Source organism: Geospiza fortis, unplaced genomic scaffold, assembly GCF_000277835.1.
Source record: "Geospiza fortis unplaced genomic scaffold, GeoFor_1.0 scaffold112, whole genome shotgun sequence".
In the NCBI taxonomy this organism is placed as follows: Eukaryota; Metazoa; Chordata; class Aves; order Passeriformes; family Thraupidae; genus Geospiza; species Geospiza fortis.
This window is the reverse complement of record NW_005054298.1, coordinates 350,430-370,060: the sequence shown is the minus strand read 5'-3', so window position 1 is coordinate 370,060 and position 19,631 is coordinate 350,430. Positions and strand designations below refer to the sequence as shown.

Sequence of the window (19,631 nt, the reverse complement as noted above, 5' to 3'; positions counted from 1 at the left end):
TTCAAGATCTCCTCGATAAAGCTCATGCCTGGAGGATGAACTCAATTAGAGAGCAGACTGTTTGCAAGAATTGTATCCCTACAATTTCGTTTTCGGAATGTGGGATTGCAGCAGTTAATTAACTCTGTGAAAACAGCACAAATTACTGTATCCATTTCCAAGATCCAGCTTTCGCAAGAGCGCAGGGAAAACAAAGGAATGGGAGTCGCATCCCTAGAAAAAGACCCACCGCAACGCTGCCGCTATCGATTCAAACATTTCCTAGCTCAAACTGAAACACTTTACCTTCCAGCAGAGCTGATCCCGAGGCAAGCTGTATTTATCCTAAAATGAGAATATTCGCTAGTTCGGGATCAAGACCCTTGATGCGCTCTGATGGAAAACTGATGCGTGGGTCCCGGGGCAGGGGGTATCGGGGAAGTTCCAGTTCCAAGGACCCCGGGGAGGTTCGGGGGCCGCCCCCTGTCCCCGCAGGTGTCCGGGTGCCGCCCTGCCCGCAGGTGCCACCGCCCCGGGGGCGGGCACGGCGTGTCCGAGCCGCCCGCTCCGCCCCGGCTCCTCCTCCGCCGGCTCCGCCCGCACGGCCAGGGGTGAATATCCCGCTGTCCCGCTGTCCTGCTGCTCCGTGTCCTGCTGTCCCGGTGTCCCGGTGTCCCGGCACGCAGGGTGAGTGCGGGGAAGGGGCCCGGGAGGGGAGCGCGGAGCGGGGCGGGCTCGGGGCTGCGGGTCCCGCTCCGCCGCCCCAGGTGATGCTGAGCCGCGTCCCAGCCCGGGGTCCCCAGCCCCACCGGAGGGTGAAGTAGCACTGAAAGCTCGGTGTCCTCAGCCCCACCGGAGGGTGAAGTGGCACTGAAATCTGGGTGTCCTCAGCTCCGCTGGAGCACGAGGTGGCAACTGAAATCAGGGTGTCCCCAGCTCCCGGGGAGTGGGAGGTGGCACCGGAATCTGGGTGTCCCCAGCCCCACGGGCACAGCGAGGTGGCACAGAAGTCTGGGTGTCCCCAGCCCACGGGGAATGGGAGGGGGCACCGGAATCCACCGGGAGTTTCCAGCCCCCTCGGGGAGCGAGAGGTAGCGCCAATATCAGGACGTCCTCAGCCCCACCGGAGGGCAAAATGGCACCAAAATCTGGGTGTCCCCAGCCCCACCGGAGGGTGAAGTGGCACCGGAATCTGGGTGTCCCCAGCCCCACGGGGAGTGGGAGGTGGCACCGGAATCAGGGCGTCCCCAGCCCCACCGGAGGGTGAAGTGGCACCAAAATCTGGGTGTCGTCAGCCCCACTGGAGCACAAAGTGGCACTGAAATCTGCGTGTCCCCAGCTCCCAGGGAGTGGAAAGTGTCACTGAAATCAGGATGTCTCCAGCCCCAGCGGTTTTGGGGAGTGGCAGGTGACACCAAAAGAGGGTGTCCCCACGCCTGCTGGTTTTGGGGAATAAGAAGGAGCACCAAAATCAGCGTGCCAGCAGCTCTGGCGGTTGTGAGGAGAAGGAGGTGGCACTGCAAACAGGTGTCTCCAACCCTGGCAGTCTTGGGGAGCAGAATGTGGCACTTAAGGTGTCCCCAGCCACACAGCAAGCAGGAGGTGTCACCGAAACCTGGGTGTCCCCAGCAGCTGTGGCAGTGGCAGGAAGGAGCCAGGCTGTGGGAAGCGCTGGGTGTGCAGCGTCGAGTGCCTGGGACTCAGTTCACAGCCAGTGTTTAACAGGTCCCTTGTAAAATGCAGTTATTACACATCTCCTGATGATTACAGAGCTGTAAAAAAGAACTGGGCTCCGTGTTCCACAGGTGTGGATGCCAACCTCGGGCTCTTTAGCAGTGGGGCTTCACTGTAGGAAGTGACAGAGCACCATAAAAATGTACTTAGTGCAGCAAAAACTGTGAGTGAAAAATACAAGCTGCCCACCCTGAAGGCTGCAAGGGGATTTTGGATAAGGGCCTGGAGTGGCAGGACGAGGGGGAATGGCTCTTCTCACTGCCAGAGGGCAGGGATAGATGGGATATTGGGAATTGGGAATTCCTGCCTGGGAGGGTGGGGAGGGGCTGGGATGGAATTCCCAGAGCAGCCGGGGCTGCCCCTGGATCCCTGGAAGTGCCAAGGCCAGGTTGGATGGGGCTTGGAGCAGCCTGGGATGGTGGAAGGTGTCCCTGTCCATGGCAGGGCGTGGACTGGGATGTGTTTAAGGTCCCCCCAACCCAAACCATCCCGTGATCCTATAAAAGCACACGGGCAGGTGCTGGGATGACTCTGTCAGGTTGGAAAAGTGCTGCCTTTAGCATGGTGTTTTCCTTCAGAAGGGACACAGCCTTCTGGTCCCTATTCCCCACATCCATGTGCATATCCTTGTGCAGAATCAGGCTGTAAATCCCCTGGAACAGCACCCAGCAGTGGTGTGGGGATGGTGGGCACCGAGAGCTCGGTTCTGCACGAGGCCTTGGGTGCTCTGCTGATGCAGGGAGTGAAAACACTTCTGGGGCTGAGGAGTGCACGTGGCTCACACAGACAGACCTGGTTTGCAAGACCCAGCTGGTTGATTGCTGAGGGCAGTGTCAGGAAGATGGGGTTGTGTGATTTCCCGTCTGTCAGAGGGTAAGGCAGCGATCAGAGCAGCTGCAGAGCCATGTGCTGCAGCCTCCTCCAGAAATGCCGTGCTGCTAATCCCAGATGCTCAGAGAATGAGTCAAGTTTCTCTCCCTCAATCAACATGTTTTTGTTTAAAATCATGAAATATGAAGTGCTGAGATCTCTGTTTGTCAGGTCAGTTTTGAACCTCTAAGTTTTTAAGCTTCCTCCATGGCTTTGAACCTCCCCATTGTCACACCTCTGTTGGATGAGTTTCTAAGAAAAGGACAAAAAGATTAAAATGTTTGTGGTGACAGAGAATAAAGTGTGAGAACACAAAGATCAGCTCAGAGGAGGAGAATTCAGAGCTGACTGTCCCTGTTTTGTGTGTCTGTGTCCCCTTGCCCAGCCAGGCCCTGTACCTGCAGCGCAGGTGAATTCCAGAGGTAATTGCAGAGGGATGTTTTATGGCAGGGAGCAGGGGAGTTGTCCAGGTTGTTCCACAGCTTGGTGATTCATCAACCTTTGCATGGTGATATTTTACTCTTCAGCCAGCCCACAATTAACTCGTTTACCAGAGCTCCCCCTCTTCCCGCCGTGCCTTCCTTGCTTTAAGTCAATTAGTGCTTCCCAGCGTGATAATTGCTCTGCTCCCGGCCAGCCAGCCCCATCCTCTCAGTGACATCCCTTCCAGAGGGATAATCTGCAGCCCCAGCCTGGCTCTGCAGGGCCCTCTCTCTCTGAGCTTTGACATCTGGGTGATGCTCGCTGTCAGGAGTGGGAACATCCCATAATCGGCTTACACGGGATGGATCCCGCCTGCTGATCCTCTTGGGATGAATTCCCTTTGTCTGGCAGGAGGAGAGGGAGGAGGGAAAGCACGGCCAAGGTGGGGGAGATGTGGTCTCCAGGTCAGGGAGGTGATTGCCATTGGCAGCCCGAGGTGCTGCAAGGAAAATAATCCATTTTTTTCCTTTTCCTGCGCCCTTGGGAGCTCTGTAGGAGAGACACCTGTGCCTTGTTAACTCAAGGTTGAGGCACGTTATCCCAATCTCTTCCTGCTTGGTTTTGCATTTTCCCAGGTTTCAGCTGTGGGAGAAGAAAGAGGGAGTATTTCCTTTTATCCTGTTTATATGGTTGTGGTAATTACACAGGACAACCCTGCAGAATCAGGAGTTAAAAATTCAGAAATCACCAAGTGGAAGATTCCCTTCCCATGGCAGGAGCTTGCAACAAGGTGAGCTTTAAGCTCCCTTCCAACCCAAACCCATCCTGTGATTAAAAATTCTAAAAAATAATAATTTTGCTGCATGAAGTCTGATACTTCTGAAAATTCCCCTCTTTTTTCCCCCCCAAGTCTGTGTTCCTCAATACTTTAATAATTCCTTTCCTCAGATCTATTGGCTGGATCTTGTGGACTCAAAGGAAAGGAATGCTTCGGTTATTCCTGTGTGTGCCTCAAAGGCCTCCTGGATGAGGGGCACGTCCAACAGTTCAGGAGTGGTGAAAAGGCACCTTTGATAGTTCCCTGCCAATAAACTTCAGAAGGAATTTCAGGTGGCAGCTTTCCTGAAAGATTGAGGCGGGTTGAGTGATGCACGAGATGCTGGCAGGTATTTTTCCAGTAATTGCTGGGAGAATCTTTCAGCCTACATAAGGAGGTTCCAGCTGGGCTTTGCACGTGATTTCTGCAGATGTTGGATCACCAGGGTGGCCGTTCCAAGGGCCAGGTGCTGAAGGCCACCTTGGACAGGGCTTGGAGCAGCCTGGGACAGTGGAAGGTGTCCCTGCCCATGGCAGAGGGTGCAGTGGGATTAATTTAAGGTCCCTCCCAACCCAAACCATCCAGGGATTCCACGATTTTCAGTGAAGGCTCAGGATAACCGTTGGCATTCCTTGTTTTCTTGCTGCGCCCATGAGCAGGGAGCACAAGCTACGATCCCACAAAACGAGATTGGGAATTCTTGCCTGGAGCCTGGGGCTTTTTGATGTGCCTGGGTTGAACTACAGGCTTTGGCTTGGGACCAAATTGGGGGTGAAATGGTTTTTATTTGGGTTTTGCTTTGATGTTCAAACAAATCTGAGCTGTTGTGTGAAGCTCAGATAAACTTACAAACCCCATTGCTGATGTCATAGGTCTGGAAGTGGGGCAGTGAGGGATCAGAACTTCAGGGCTTGTGTTAAAAACCCCCAGAGATTCATCCTGGAATGGCTTGGGTTGGAAGGGCCCTTAAAGCTCATCCCATTCCCAGCAATTCTCCCCAGGTTTGTACAGGTGGCAGGGGTAGAACCTAGTCCTGCCCTCCTTGCTCTTCGAGGAAAATTGTGGTTTCTTAAATTTAATGTTTCAACTCCCCAGCTCTCCATCCAGGGGAAGGCCCACTCCATCCTTCATTCTTCATTATCCTGCATTTTTTTGTAACGGGAGTACATGTTAAAAAACAAAGTGGGAAGAGATCCTCGCAACAACGGGGTGAAAAATCAGGTGTATAAATAGATTGGACATTCTGCTTCTTCAAAATGTTGAAATAGAGTTGTTCTCACACTCTTAATTAGTTTTGCCCATAAATTAGTGTGTCTGTCTGTGAGAACAATTGTCTTTCCTATGTCAAAATGTCTGTGTTTTCCTATAAAAAATTGTGGTTTTCTTCCTTGTAGCCCAGTTGCACGATTATTTCTAAATGTTTGAGAAGGTAAGACTGAAATCCTTCAGCCTACCTTGATTTATATGGATGGAGAGTTAACAAGTTGCAGGAGCAGCCTTGCCCTAGGTTCAAGTGCAAGATATTGTAATTTTTGTCTGTCCTTTCAAATGTAACAGGCAAAAACCCTGCGTGAAACACCATCTTTAGTGGCGTCATAACAATTCCTTCCCTGGTGGCCCCACGGGACTTTTCACCCCTTCAATCCCTGCCCCAGAGTGCAGGGTTGATGTTGGAATTATGGTTACTGAGAATTTTAGATTTATTTTTTTGTGTGTTGATAGGTATTGATTTTTAAGAGAATATTGTGTTCGGTTTGAGGTTGTAGAAAAACCAGTACAGAGAAAACTTTTAAAAATAAACACGTATGTGTTAATTATCATTATAGTTATCATAGTATTTGTACCTTGTCTACTTCAGTATATCCAACAGGTATTTAAGAAAGCTGTGAGAACAATGTTCATAATTCAAACAGGAGGGGTTCTGTTGGAACCCTGGCTCTGAGAATTTTCCACTTTACGTGCTGCCAGGCACTGACCCCCAGGAGAACACTGCACTGACCTGAGGCCCTGGAGAAGCTTCCAGAATGGAATGGTGGAACTGGGATTGTGGGTGTGGAGTTTGGGTAGAAGTGTGTGACATCGCAGGGTGGGAAACTCAGAGTTTAAGGGTTTAGAGTAGAGTAATGTATCTAGAGCAGGGTGGAGGGTTTAGGGTGGAGGCTGGTCCTTCTTTTCCTTCTTTTCCTTCTTTTCCTTCTTCACCTTCTTCTTCACCTTCTTCTTTACCTTCTTCTTCACCTTCTTCTTCACCTTCTTCTCCTCCATGGGTTTGGGTGTTTTTGTGTAATTGGATTAAAAAGTCCCCATTGCAGGGCATGGGTGATTGGTTACTGGGTTAAAAGTGAAAATAATTCAGTTGTCATTTCTGAATTGGACAGTTTATCTAAAGGCCTTGTAGAGAGAGAGATGGGGCTCCATTTTTAGTGTGTCAGAGTGAAGTGCTGCAGAGCTCACACTCTGTGGGACTGTGACAGAGATAAGAACTGATAAACACCTGAGTCCCAACAAGAAACACCATCTCACACATTTAATCCTGACCTGGGCAGAAAAACCCCAAAGAACCCACTCAGGTTGAAGCTGTTTGGGGTTGGAAGGAGCTGCCATCGCAGCCTGGCTCCCCCAGGAGCTGCCTCTGGCTCTGGTGAGTTCCTGGTGCTCCAGGGCGCTTTTCCACCCTCCCTTCCTCACCTCCGCACTGGGGCCACGTCAGAAGCAGCAAGGCAGACACCAGCTAATCTCCGCAGCCCTGGGGATGTGCCCTGCAGGGTGGTGATTACCTGCTCAGGAGTCTAAACACGCAGATGGGAGCACTTAGCACTTAGCGTCATCTAATCCCTTTTTATTTTTTGGGGAAAAATGCTGCCCCGGTTTTGTCCTGATGTGAAGAAACCTGTTGTGGCAAATTGCACTAATTCAGAGCTCAGCTTAGAGCCTGAAATGGAGCTAAAAGCTTTGAGAGAAGCACAGCCAGGGGCCTCGTGTGCCTCCAGAGTGCCTCAAACCTTATTTTCAGGGGCTGGTTCGGTTTAAATGTCATTTAAGGCTGGGCTTGAGGCGTTTTGGTGCTTGGGATGTGAAGAGTTTTCGTGTGTTAAGCGTGGGGTCTTGCACAGTGTGGCAGTTCCTTCTTTCAGCTGGCAGCTAAGAGAATCCATTTCATGGAATATCCTGAGTGGGAAGGGATCCACAGGATCATGGGTCCAGCTCCTGGTCCTGCACAGACACCCCAAAATCCCACCCTGGGCATCCCTGGCTGTCCAAAACTCCTGAAGCTCTTGGGAATGTGCCCATTCCCTGGGGAGCCTGGGCAGTGCCAGCACCCTCTGGGGGAAGAACCTGTCCCTAAATCCATCCTCAATCTGCCCTGGCCCAGCTCCAGGTGTTCCCTGGGTCACAGAGATGGGAGCTGCCCCTCAGGAGGAGGCCCCAGGCTGGGATGAGTCTCCCTCTCCTCTTTCTTTTCTCCAGGCTGGACACACCAAAGTCTCTTTGTCTGTGGTTCGTCTGATAACATTCCAAATCCACAGCGCAGAAGGGAAAAGTTCTTTCTGTTTCAGGAAGGGCTTTTGCTGTGGGTTTTTGTGTTTTTCAGAGCATCAGGTGCATGCTCAGGTCCCAGCACTGTTTTCTGGCTGAGATCATCGTTTCCCCCTTGGAAGTTCACTGTCTCCATCTGTTGTGCCTGGCTGGAGAAATGAAAACATCTTCCCAGGCTCATCCTTGTTCCTGGAATTCCCACCTTGGACTCTGTAGGATAATTAATCCCCTCCTTGGCTGTTTCATCAGCAGCGGCTGGATCCCAGCTGTCCAGGAGAACGTGGCTGCTCCAAAACTGGAGTTTGCTCCTGTGCCCATCCTTTGAAACCAAGCCTACACATCAAAAACCCCAAAATTAAGATTACAGTGGTACCTCCCTCTTTGGCACGGTTCAGGGCAGCTCATCTGCCTCATGTGGATGTGGAGTCAAAGCAGAGGGTGTTTATATAAATATATAAAAATGAATTTCATGTTTATTAATAAGACCCAACAGAATTCAAGGAAGCAGAATGTCCAAGCAAACCCAGGAGATGCTGGCACTGCAGCTGCTCCTCTGGGATATCAGTTTTTAGAACACCATGTGGGTGTAAGGGCTGGGGAATCTCCCTGTGCAGAGCTGATTCCAGCCTGGGGCTGCTTTCTGTTCCTCATAATTATTTTATTTTTCTGAGATTATTGCGACACTGCATGATACCAATCTAGGCTGATAACACTGAAAATCCACAGCACAGGAGGGAAAAATTCTTTCTGTTTCAGGAAGGACTTTTGCTGTGGGTTTTTATGTTTCATTTTCTTGTTTCATTATTTCAGGCTTTATTTATTTGAATATATATGTGTATACATACATACATACATATATATATATGTAAACTGTCTCTATAACATTTCAGAATTTGCTCTTTGGCTTCATTTCTTCAAATGAAGAAACAGAAATTTCTTCAAATTGAAGAAATTTGAAGAAATGAAGAAACAGAAATTCCCATCTTTCCTTCCCTGTAATAATTCTCACATTTGGAGAGATTTGTGAAACCATTGGCTTTTTAGCCATCTGAAGAAATGAAGAAACAGGAATTCCTATCTTTCCTTTCCTTCCCTGTAATAATTCTCACATTTAGAGAGATTTGTGGAACCATGGCTAAAAAATTGACACTGGCACCAATAATCTCTAGTGGAGAAAACCTTAAAATAGGTGTTTATAAAATTCATGAGGTATCAAAGAGCTGCAGATTTACAGCTGATGTGCACAGACTTGAAAATCTCTTTTCTGTGAAGCAATAAGTGAAGTTAATAATTACAGCCCAATTAGACCAGGAGAGTGATGTGTGGAGCCAGGCAGGATTTCTCCTTCACCGGTTACAGGAAATGAGAGATTTGGGGTGCAGGGCTGTGAGTGTCCTTTGACCTGCACTCTCTGCTACAGCTGCATTAAATACTCAGAGTAGTGAGGTTTTGGTTGAACCATCCTGCTAATTTAGCCAAAATCTGCATTTTTTTGTCCTTTAGGAGGCAGAGATGAAGGGCTGTCATTGCCTCCCTCAAGTGCCCAAGGCTCTGTTAACTCTGTGCTAAATCAAACTGGAATTTGGGGCATTCACCACCCAGGAGTGGCCTGGGCTGGAAGGGACCTTAAAGATGATCCCATCCCACCCCTGCCATGGGCAGGGACACCTTCTGATGCCTCACGTTTGGCTTTTCTATGTTTCAGGCTCTGTGCTGCTTTAGTGTAAAAGGGATAATGTTTAAGGGCTGCTGAGCTCTGTGCACAGAGCAGGGAGACAAAACAATTCCTGCTCCAGCTGGGCACCAAGGACAAATGATCCAAATCTCAGCCCAGGAGCACAAACCCCGTGGGCTGGAGAGAGAAAAACAAGCAGGGTGGGACTGCCTGGGCTAAAGCTGGAATGGGACAATGAACTGCAAGGTGCAAATGGAGCAGAACTGATCCCAGGGAGAGACCCCGGGAGCGCTCGTGCATTTTGGGGCCATTTTGGTTCATTTTGGGTGCAGCCCTGGCTGGGCTCTGGTGCTGCCCAAGGTGGATCCATGCAGGAGATCCTTGGAATGAATCCCTGCTTTATTCTGTGACTCTGCCCAGCCTCTGCTCCAGGGCAGCCTGAACAATTCCTCTGTCCCAGGCTGCTCCAACCTGGCTTTGGACCCTTTCAGGGATCCAGGGGCAGCCACAGCTGCTCTAGCAACCCCAGCCCAGCCAGGAATTCCCAATTCCCAATGTCCCATCCATCCCTGCCCTCTGGCAGTGGGAGCCATTCCCTGGCTCCTGTCCCTCCATCCCCTGGAAATCATCTCTCTCCATCTCCCCTGCAGTGAGGTCACCCCAAAGCTTCTCCTCTCCAGGCTGAGCATTCCCAACTCCCTCAGCCTTTCCTCATGGGAGAGATGCAGGATGGTCCTTGTGGGTCCCTTCCAAGTCAGGCTATTGTAACCAAACATTACATTTTCAAAATCAGGACACAGCAGTTTATATTATTTATGGATTTGTCTTGCAGAGACTCAAACCACAGCTCCTTTGTTTTTATTGTTTTTGTCCCTTTGTGTCCCTCCTTGCCAGCTGCAGTCACTCCTGGCTGTGGCAATGATTGTTTTGAACCAACTCCTCGCATTTATTTATCCCTCCCACCCACCTGCCAGGGCTGGGAGCCTCAGTTCCTGAGCTATTGTGAATTCCCCAGGGAATGCTGGAGTAGCCTTGACTCCCTTTCCTGACCAGCCCTGACTCAGAAATGCCCCGGTGCTTTGACAAATGGTGGTTGGCTGCTGGCAAAGTATTGTTTGCTGTGGTTTGAAGCCACATTTCAGAGGCAGAGAAAAATATATCACTTAAAATTCCCAGGAGAGGAGGAAAAGGTCTTTGTTCGCGTATTTCAGTGCCACAGGATTTATTTTTCCCTGGCAGAACTTAGTGAGCCCACCAAGGGCAAGCTCTAAAAAAGGACAATAATGAGATGTGGATTTTTGACACAGAGAAGTTTTCTTTCCTCCTCTTCTTTTTACCAAAAGGCACACGGGGTAACTGAAGTCCCATCAGATACTTCGAGTGCATTTTTGCTGGGTTATGTAACATCTGAAAGGAGCAGAATTTGTCTTTCTGCATCAGAATTTGGTTCTGTGCATCGACTGGAGCCAGCTGGGACAGCAGATCAGATCTGATCAAAGGCATTTTCCACTTCATTTCCATGCCTTATCGTGTCTTCCTCAGCAATAAAACCTGAGGATTTGGTCTTTCCAGAGAGGGTTTTTACTCAGGGAATGGTCAGGCATTGATGTGCTGGTGGGAGAGGATGAGTGATTGCCTTTGCATCACTTATTAAAATGCTTTTCCTCTTTTTTAAAAATTTTAAATAATTTTTTAAAGTGCATTCTGCAATGGAATATTATTATCCCAGAGAGTTTAAAATTAAAATTACTTAATTTTAAATAATTTTTAAGGTGCATTCTGCAATGGAATATTATAATGACTGATCACCCAAACCTCTTGCTTTGTATTTAGGCTACTCTTGGGTTTTCAAACCTCAAATTCTCACCCTTCCCTTGCAAAAAGCCTTTCAAGCCTTCAGGAATTGCAGCTGTAGGGTGGGACTGTGCCTCCCCAAAAGCTGGATGACAGAACAGCCCTGGGATTGAAAGGAGCTGTGTTTTCCCTTCTTTTTCAAAAAGCCCAGGGCAAACAGCAGCTCCTCTGATGCCCGAATTCCATAAAAAAATACCCCAAGAGCTGCAGGGCGGCTCAGGTTTTAACCTCAGGTCAGCAGCTGGAGTCAGAGCTCTGTAAAATCCGTGCAGGAATATCACAGGAGTGGGAGCAGAGAGCCAGGAAGGACCAGGGACACTTGGAGCTGCTTTTAGGGGTTGTTCTGCCTCGGAATAAAACCTGTCCTGTGGTGCCCAAACCCCAAAAAATGTCCTTGGACATGTGAATTTATTGATGGGCACCCTTTGTGTGCCAGGGGAAGCACAATCAGGGACAGCCCTGGGATTTGAAGGATTTGGTGTCAGTGATGGAGACAGGGAAGAATGATTGGTGATCAAAATCCAAATTTATTGTGGGCTACCAATGATGATACACTCTTTTGGGGAGAATGCAATGATTAGGTTAAAATCACATTCAAAAACTTAGGCATTTTAAACATCTCTTGCTTGCAGAGTTTAATGAAATTTTCTTTTTCTGGTAAACCAGTCTGGTTTAATCTTCTTGCAATCTTGATTTAATTCTCAAAGTTCTGTTTGCTCTTGCCAAGGCATTTTGTCTGTCAAATCTCTTATGTTAACCAGGTCCAAAGTCCGTCGTCTGTCTTGTGTCCCAATATCCCAACAGAGTGGACGGATTTTAGATTTTATACTTAATTTTTATCTGAATTTTAAACAATTTTTCAATCTATAGACACAGACATATATTTACACTTGGAGCTGGTTTTCAGGGTTGTTCTGCCTTGGAAAAAAAACCTGTCCTGTGGTGTCCAAACCCCAGAAAATGTCACTGGACACGTGAATTTGGGAATGAGGGTCAAAATTGGGTTTGGGGTTGACCTCAGGGTCTCGGGGTCCTGGGAAGGATGAGCTGTGGGGTTGTTCCAGTTGGTTATCAGGTTGTGTTTAATCCAAAAATCCAGGATATTTCAGGATCTATTTGGGTAATCACTCAGACTTGTTGTACGTAATATTGCCAAACTGCTTTTTATCTGCTGTTATGAATGGTGTTAGTATTCCACCTGGGTATTTTAATGATGGAATTCTGTGGATGCTTGATGACTTTTCAAATTAGATAATGTCATTTTTAGGCTTTGGAGATTTTAAACCCATAGCCCCATTTTCTTTAATATTGCCAAAAATGTGGTGTTGCCTCTGTGTGGAGGAGAAAGTCCAATTTGTAGCTTTCTTACCACAGAAAGTTTCCTTTATTCTGTGTGGATAGAAACCAAATTTTTCTTCTCAGTTAATACCCAGTGCAAAGCATATATTTATTAAAAATAGAAAAATTCTATAAAGTATAAAAAGCATAATATAGATATAAAACACATGATATATAATATATAATATGTAATATATAATATGTAATATATAATATGTAATATATTATATGTTATATATTATATGTTATATATTATATATTGTATGTCCTATATTGTATATTATATTAATAATAGACAATATTATATATTGTTTTTATATATAAAATATATATTTATTAGTAAATATTTTATCTTTTCATTTAAAATATATTTCTCTGTGTGGCTTTGTGAGTAGTTTAACCACCACAGTGAAGCAATTACACAATAAACTCCTCTAAAAAGAATGTTTCATTGCCAAAGGAAGTTTTACTTGTGTGCTTAGCTGCCAAAATAAAGGGAGCTGAGATCTTCTCTGAATTGTCAGGATTGTCTTAACTGGTAAAATCCATGTTTACAACCTTGCCTGTGGTTAACCACCCCTAGATAAGATCATGGACTGTCTCCCTGTGCTGTAACAGGTGAGGGGTTGATGCTGCAATTCACATTTAAATTGCTTTGTGCTTTATTTATTTTTTTTTCTCTGCCTTTGAGAGGGGTTTGCTGTGCCTGAGGAATGTTATCAGTTGATGAAGTGTTTCCCCACGTAATCCACGGTGGCTGGGGAGGGAATGCTTTGCCTTCCCTGCCGCTGCACTGCCCCGTTTTTTCCTGAGGTGCTTCCATAAAAAAAAGGCTGCAGTGGTTGAGGATAATGTGCTAAACCACATGTCCGGGCACATGCGGGAGGTGAAACCTGAAACTTGGCACTTCAGACGCTTTTAAAGTCAACACAGCTAAAAGCAGCCACAGCACAACTCTTGAACTGTTCCCGTTTCTTGGTTATACAGAAAAGCAGAAAAAAAAATAATTCTTTCAAGCACTGCTTTCAGCCCAGGTGTTGCTGCAAAGCTGCTTCAGTTTTCACAGGAGTTTTTCAGGTAAAAGTGAGATATGAGCTGGAGCATTTGGGCTTTGCCACCAGGGTTGTTGTTTTAGTGCTGCTTGTTTTACACCAGAGCAATCACTGAATTCATTCCCCAGTTCTCCTCTCAGGGCTGCCCCAAGGAAAGAAAGGAGAGGAAACTCTTCCTCCTCCCTCTGTGCTGCCAAAAATAATCTGCTGGGCACCTCTGGAATGCCCACATTGCATCCACCCAGCCTTCAAATCCCAGGGTTGTCCCTGATTGTGCTTCCCCTGGCACACAAAGGGTGCTCATCAATAAATTCACATCTCCAAGGACATTTTCTGGGGTTTGGACACCACAGGACGGGTTTTTTCCAAGGTAGAACAACCCTGAAAACCAGCTCCAAGTGTAAATAGATGTCTGTGTCTATAGATTGAAAAATTGTTTAAAATTCATGTAGAAATGGAGTGTAAAATCTGTTAAACATTAATTACCAGCATCAGATTAGGTAGGCAGAAGTTTGTCCTCCACCAGAATGGAGCTCACTGCAGGTTGTTCTGCAGAAGAAATCTGAAAAATAATAAACTTTGCAACCATGAAGTAAAGCTCTGATGTATTTCCATTCGAAAGTAGCATTTAAATCAAGGATTTTGTTCTGAGCACCTGCAGGATTTGATTATCCCCCCAAACAAAGGCAGGAATTGGAATTGTGTGGATTGTGGTAAGTGTCTTTCATTTTTATCCCTCCCTCCACTTGCTTGTAGCTTTTTGATGTTTTCTTCATGTGCTTTGCCAGATAATTTGATTCAGGATTTACATTTCTTTGGTCAGCCTCAACACCTGATTTCTAGGCAGAGGAGGAACAGCTGGACTGGGATCTATTCCAAAATCCCTGGATGGAGAATGCTCCCTCCATGGGATGGGGATAATTTTGGGATTGTCTTTGTTTTTAAAGGTGCTGCCCCACTGGAAACTCGAGGTTCAAACTTGCAGAAAATTGACTTATTTGGAGCTACTGAAGGAGGAGGTTCAGCTCTCCTGGCTTAAGCAAAATTCATTTATTTCTGTATTGATATGGGATAAAGCAATCCAAAAATCACAAATCTTGTAAGCAGCAGATGGAGGAGCTGGGAAGGGGCTGGAGAATCCCTGAGGGAGCCAGGAAGGGGCTCAGCCTGGAGCAAAGGAGGATCCAGAAGGGAAAAGCTCTTCATCAAAACTTTCCTCAGAGTCCCCTCACTTCTTTTTCCCCTCACGTTTTCTCCCACTTTTTGATTTTCCCCTCACAGCAATGGAGACCCTGAGGGGCTGGAGTGGGGCCTGGAGAATCCCTGAGGGAGCCGGGCAGGGAATGGAGAATCCCTGAGGGAGCCGGGCAGGGAATGGAGAATCCCTGAGGGAGCTGGGCAGGGGCTCACCTGGAGCAAAGGAGGATCCCCAGGGATCTTTTCCCTCTCTGGAATTCCCTGCCAGGAGGGGACAGCCCCAGGGAATAGGGACAGGAGGAGAGAGAACAGCCTCAAGCTTCACCAGGAAGTGTTTAAATTGAATATTGGACAAATTCCTTCATGAGAAGGTGCTCAGGTGGAGTCCCCATCCCTGCAGGGATTTCACAGCCCTGTGGATGTGGCACCTGGGGACACGGGGCAGTGCTGGGGAATGGTTGGACTCAGTGGTCTAAGAGGGATTTTCCATCCTTGACAATTCCAATCTTTATTCCACATCACTAAAATTAGCCTGAGTTTCCTGGAGCACCGTTCCTTCGGTGGCTTCTCTGCTGTGCCTTATTCCCGTCGTATTTAATCTCTCTCCATGATGGATTTGGACGCAGTCCTTGTGGGGTTTGGCTCCCTGCTGGGAGGATTCCTGATGGGAGATGCCTGGCAAAATTCCCAGCTCCTGCTGTTCCCACAGCCAGCCTGGAAATGGGTGGGGCTGAGCAGAGGAGGAGCACCAAAGGTACAGAACTGAGATTGCCTGCTGGAATGGCAGCTCATCAAAGGGAAATCCATAAAATGAGCAATAAAGTTCCTTTGAAAGCTTCAGGTTCGCTCATTTTACTACTGCAGGAAGATGTAATGTAGATACACGTAAAACGTGGGTTTGTGTGGGGAATCTGGGATTCATTCTCTGGAAAAGGAGATGAGGGGAAATCCCTTCAGGATTTTTTTGACAACCCTGCTCCTACAAATGGTTTATTTTCTTCTGGGTGAATGTTAAACTCTTTGTTTATTTGGGTTTCTTTACCTGTGTTGTTTCCTTTCTGCACCAAGGATGAGCAGTTAATCAACTTCTGAGTCTGATTGGAGCAGGGTTAATTGTTAACCAGCATCAGAAGTGCCTGAACGCATTTGGTGAAATGCATTTGGTGAAATGCATTTTCCCTGCATGTCTTCAACAATCTGCTCTGATAGACACTGATTCTCCAGCTGTGAATCCATGAAAACTCTTGATGCGTTTGGAAAGCAGCCCTTAAAACAGCAGTGAAATCCAGGAAAGGCCACGTGGGACCCTAAAATCAGTGTTTGGGATTCTTTAGTGATAGCAGGGAATTCACAGCAGCTGCCAGGGGCCTCCTCCTACCTGTGGGAAGCTGCCTGGGGCTGTGGAGAGGGAGGAGAGGGAAACAACCTTTAAACACCTCTCTCTTGGAAATAGGGAGCTTTATTCTGCTTTACCAGGGGCCTTGGTGCTGCCTGGGAATGCAGATGTTTTATATGGCACAGCCACTGGATAAAAGAGTTGGTAGAGGGAAACAAAGCCTGGAATGCAGGTCCTCCTCCCTCTCCCAGGTGATGCTGGGCTCTCTGTGGAGTGTGGAGGCTTTTTGGGGTGTGTGTGAGGCTTTTTGTGTCAATGTGGGGGTTTTCTGTATGTGTACGTGAGTGTGGAATCTTTTTGGGGGTGTGTGGAGCCTTTCTGTGTGTCTGTCTTTCTGTATGTAGAATCTGTGTGTAGTCTGTGGAATCTTTTTGGGGGTGTGTGGAGCCTTTCCCCGTGTGTTTCTGTGTGTGTGTGTGTGATTTCTGTGTGTGTCTTTCTGTGGTAGAATCTGTGTGTAGTCTGAGAGTAGAATGTTTTTAGGGGTGTGTGGAGGCTTTTCTCTGTGTGTGTTTCTCTGTGTGTGTAGAATCTGTGTGTAGTCTGTGTGAGTGTAGAATCTTTTTGGGGGTGTGTGGAGCCTTTTCCTGTGTGTTTCTCTGTGTGTGTGTGAATTTTGTTTGTGTCTTTCTGGGAGTCTTTCTGTGTGTGTGAGTCTGTGAGTGTGGAGCCTTTTTGGGGGTGTGTGAGGTCTGTGTGTGTGTTTGACTCTTTCAGACTCTGAATGTGTGTCAGTTTTTCTGTGTGTGTGTGTGTCTGTGTGGGTGTCTTTCTGTGGGATGGGGTCATTTTGTGTGTGTCTTCCTGTGTGCTTGTGTGTGTGCTTCGGTATGATTTCTTTGAGTGTGTTTCTGTGTGTGAGTGTGATTTCTGTGTGTGTGTGTTTCTGTATGTGATTTCTCTGCGTGTTTGTGTCTTACACTGTTCATGTGTGTGATTTCTGTGTGAGTGTGTGTATCTGTGTGAGTTTCTCTGTGTGTGAGAGTCAGAGTGTGGGTGTCACTCTGATTCTTTCTGTGTATGAGTGACGTTTTCTCTGTGTGTGTGTGGAATGTTCCTGTGTGTGCGAATCCTTGGGTGTGTGTGAGTCTCTTTGTGTGTCTCTCAGTGCCTTTGTGTTTTTCCTTTCTTTCTCTGTGTTTTTCTCAGTGGGGTTTTGTGTGGATCAGTGCTGGCCTTGGCACTGCTGGGGAATGGTTGGACTTGATGCTCTCTGAGTAGGATTTTCCATCCTTAACAATTCCAATCTTTATTCCCCATCACTAAGATTGGCCTGGGTTTCCTGGAGCACCATTCCCTTGGTGGCTTCTCTGCTTATTCCCATCTCTATGTGAGACTTCCTCCATGTGTCTTGTTGTGTGTATCTTTTGTGTGACTTTCTGTAGGTGTCTTTTTGCATTAATTTTTCTCTGTGTGTCATTCTCTCTGTGTTTCTGGACCCTTCCTGTCTGCAGGATGGATCTTTGTTGTTACCTACAAGGTGTCTCAGCTTCCCTAAATAAATTCCTATCATTATTTATTTATAGACCTATAAATAGGAATTTATTCCATGGTGTTTGATAGAGCACTTCCTTGGAGAAACCATGTAAATCCAGCAAAAATTCCCTCACATCTCCCACACCTGAGTGGTGTTTAACTCCTTTGAGTGGAGCTCCCAGGAGGGGCAGAGCCCCTTCATCAGTAATTCCCTCCCCTCCTGATGCCTCAGGTTTGGCTTTTATGTTTTTCAGGTTCTGTGCTGCTTTAGTGTAAAAGGGATCATGTTTAAGGGATGCTGAGCTCTGTGCACAGAGCAGGGAGACAAAACAATTCCTGCTCCAGCTGGGCACCAAGGACAAATGACCCAAATCTCAGCCCAGGAGCACAAACCCCGTGGGCTGGAGAGAGAAAAACAAGCAGGGTGGGACTGCCTGGGCTAAAGCTGGAATGGGACAATGAACTGCAAGGTGCAAATGGAGCAGAACTGATCCCAGGGAGAGACCCCGGGAGCGCTCGTGCATTTTGGGGCCATTTTGGTTCATCTTGGGTGCAGCCCTGGCTGGGCTCTGGTGCTGCCCAAGGTGCATCCATGGAGGAGATCCTTGGGATAAATCCCTGCTTTGTTCTGTGACTCTGCCCAGCCTCTGCTCCAGGGCAGCCTCCCAAGGCCTCTCTCCAGGCTGGATCTGTCCCGGGGCCATCGGGATCAGCCCCTCCATGGAGCCCTGGAAGGGCCTGTGAGTACAGGCAGGAGGCTGAGCTGGGAGAGGGGTGGGAGCTGCTCAGACCTGCCAGCTCTGGGTGTGCCTGGGATCTGAATTTCGTGTGATTGCAGCATGGAAAACTTCGAGGTGCCTGGGGAATCCTGGTAGCAGCTGAGAGGGTGAATGTGAAGTTTGCACTTATTCATTGCTCTGAGGTTTTTTCCTATTTTTTTTTAACATAAATTCCTTTTGTGGCTATAAAATCAGGTACTTGAGAAGAATTGCTGTTTAGTATCTGTAAAAAAAAACCTTCTTGTCATTGTGGGTCACTCACTTGAGAGTTGGGCTTGATGATCCTGGTAGGTCCCTTCCAACTCAGAATATTCTGTGATGCCAAGATCAGCTCCACTCTCCAAGGTCCCATCCAGCAATAATTTCTGCTGGTGGACGGATGTGTGGGAATGCCATGGAGTTCATGACTCGTGTCAGGAGTGGTTCCACTGGAGTTTAGGGGTTTTTCAGTCTCTCTGTTGGTGGGGAAGGATTGGCTGCATTTTGCCATCCTGGGTGTGCCTGAAACCCCCAAACCCCTTTCCCTGCCAGAGGATTGACCTGTCACTGCAGTGACCAGTGGTTTAGAGAGCTGGAGTTGTTATTTTCTGTTTAATAGGAAAGCCTGAGGCTGTGAATATTCATTGTGCAGTGCAATCCCCCAAGTGCAGCAGGCAGAGAAAATTCCCTGTGCCTGTAGCTATATCAGGATGTTAAATACCAGGGTTATTAATCTTTCCTCACCTCAGCAACTCTTAGGCCACGCATTAATGTGTTTTTTGTGTGAGATTTAATTGCTCAGGCTTGTAACAACTCAAAACCTTAAGATCCTGTTCCCCCCTGTGACTTCAGTGCTGAGAAATTGGCTCTCTGGAAAAGCAGCAAAATGGTTGTTTGGATTGAATTCCATTTTCCATGGCATATGAAGGCTCATCTGTGGGTTATGGATCAGTGGAGAGCAAGGCTCACACTGGGGCAGGGATTTTCCAAAAGTAAACAGCAGCCAGGAGTGATGCTGGGAAGGCAATTCCGAAGTCAGGGCTTGCTGCACTCAACTTGAATTGTGTCAGCTCCATACTTGCTGTCTTGGAGAAATTACCACAATGAAACACCTGAATGTTTACATTAACTTGATAAAAAAAAAGGTGTTTCTATAAATAAAATCTGATTAGACCCATGAAATAAGAAACAAGAGTTGCTAAATAAACCTCAGATGAAGGCCAAGTGTGTTTTTTATTCCAGGGCTTTGGCTTTCACATTGCATAAGCACCAAGAAGCCAAGCTTATTTTTATGAGTTAAAAAAGAAATTAAATAATTAGAAAAAAATGTAAAAGGTCTTGACATCCAGTCTGTCATCGTTGTCTTCTCAAGAATGTTCAACAAAAAAGGCAAAAGGTTTTGTTGAATGACATTGATCTGTGGAGTTCTTGTTTGGCTTTCTGCTCATTAAGCTCCTGACATGGAAACAGACTTGAAAAGGCCAAGAACTGTGACACTGGATGCAGATTTTAGCCTGTCAGCAGG

At 47.2% G+C, this 19,631-nt stretch overlaps 1 protein-coding gene across 2 annotated transcripts in view; it reads left to right on the top strand.

Moving 5' to 3' along the window:
• Nucleotides 1-616: 616 nt before the first annotated feature.
• LYPD6B (LY6/PLAUR domain containing 6B) overlaps nt 617-19,631 on the top strand; it is a 42,105-nt gene continuing 23,090 nt past the window's right edge. The window contains exon 1 of one of the 2 annotated variants that reach the window (XM_014312340.2): nt 617-666. The gene's annotated coding sequence lies outside the window, so the exon portion shown is untranslated. The remainder of the gene's footprint in view (nt 667-19,631) is intronic. The other variant, XM_031057558.1, reaches the window with a different exon arrangement.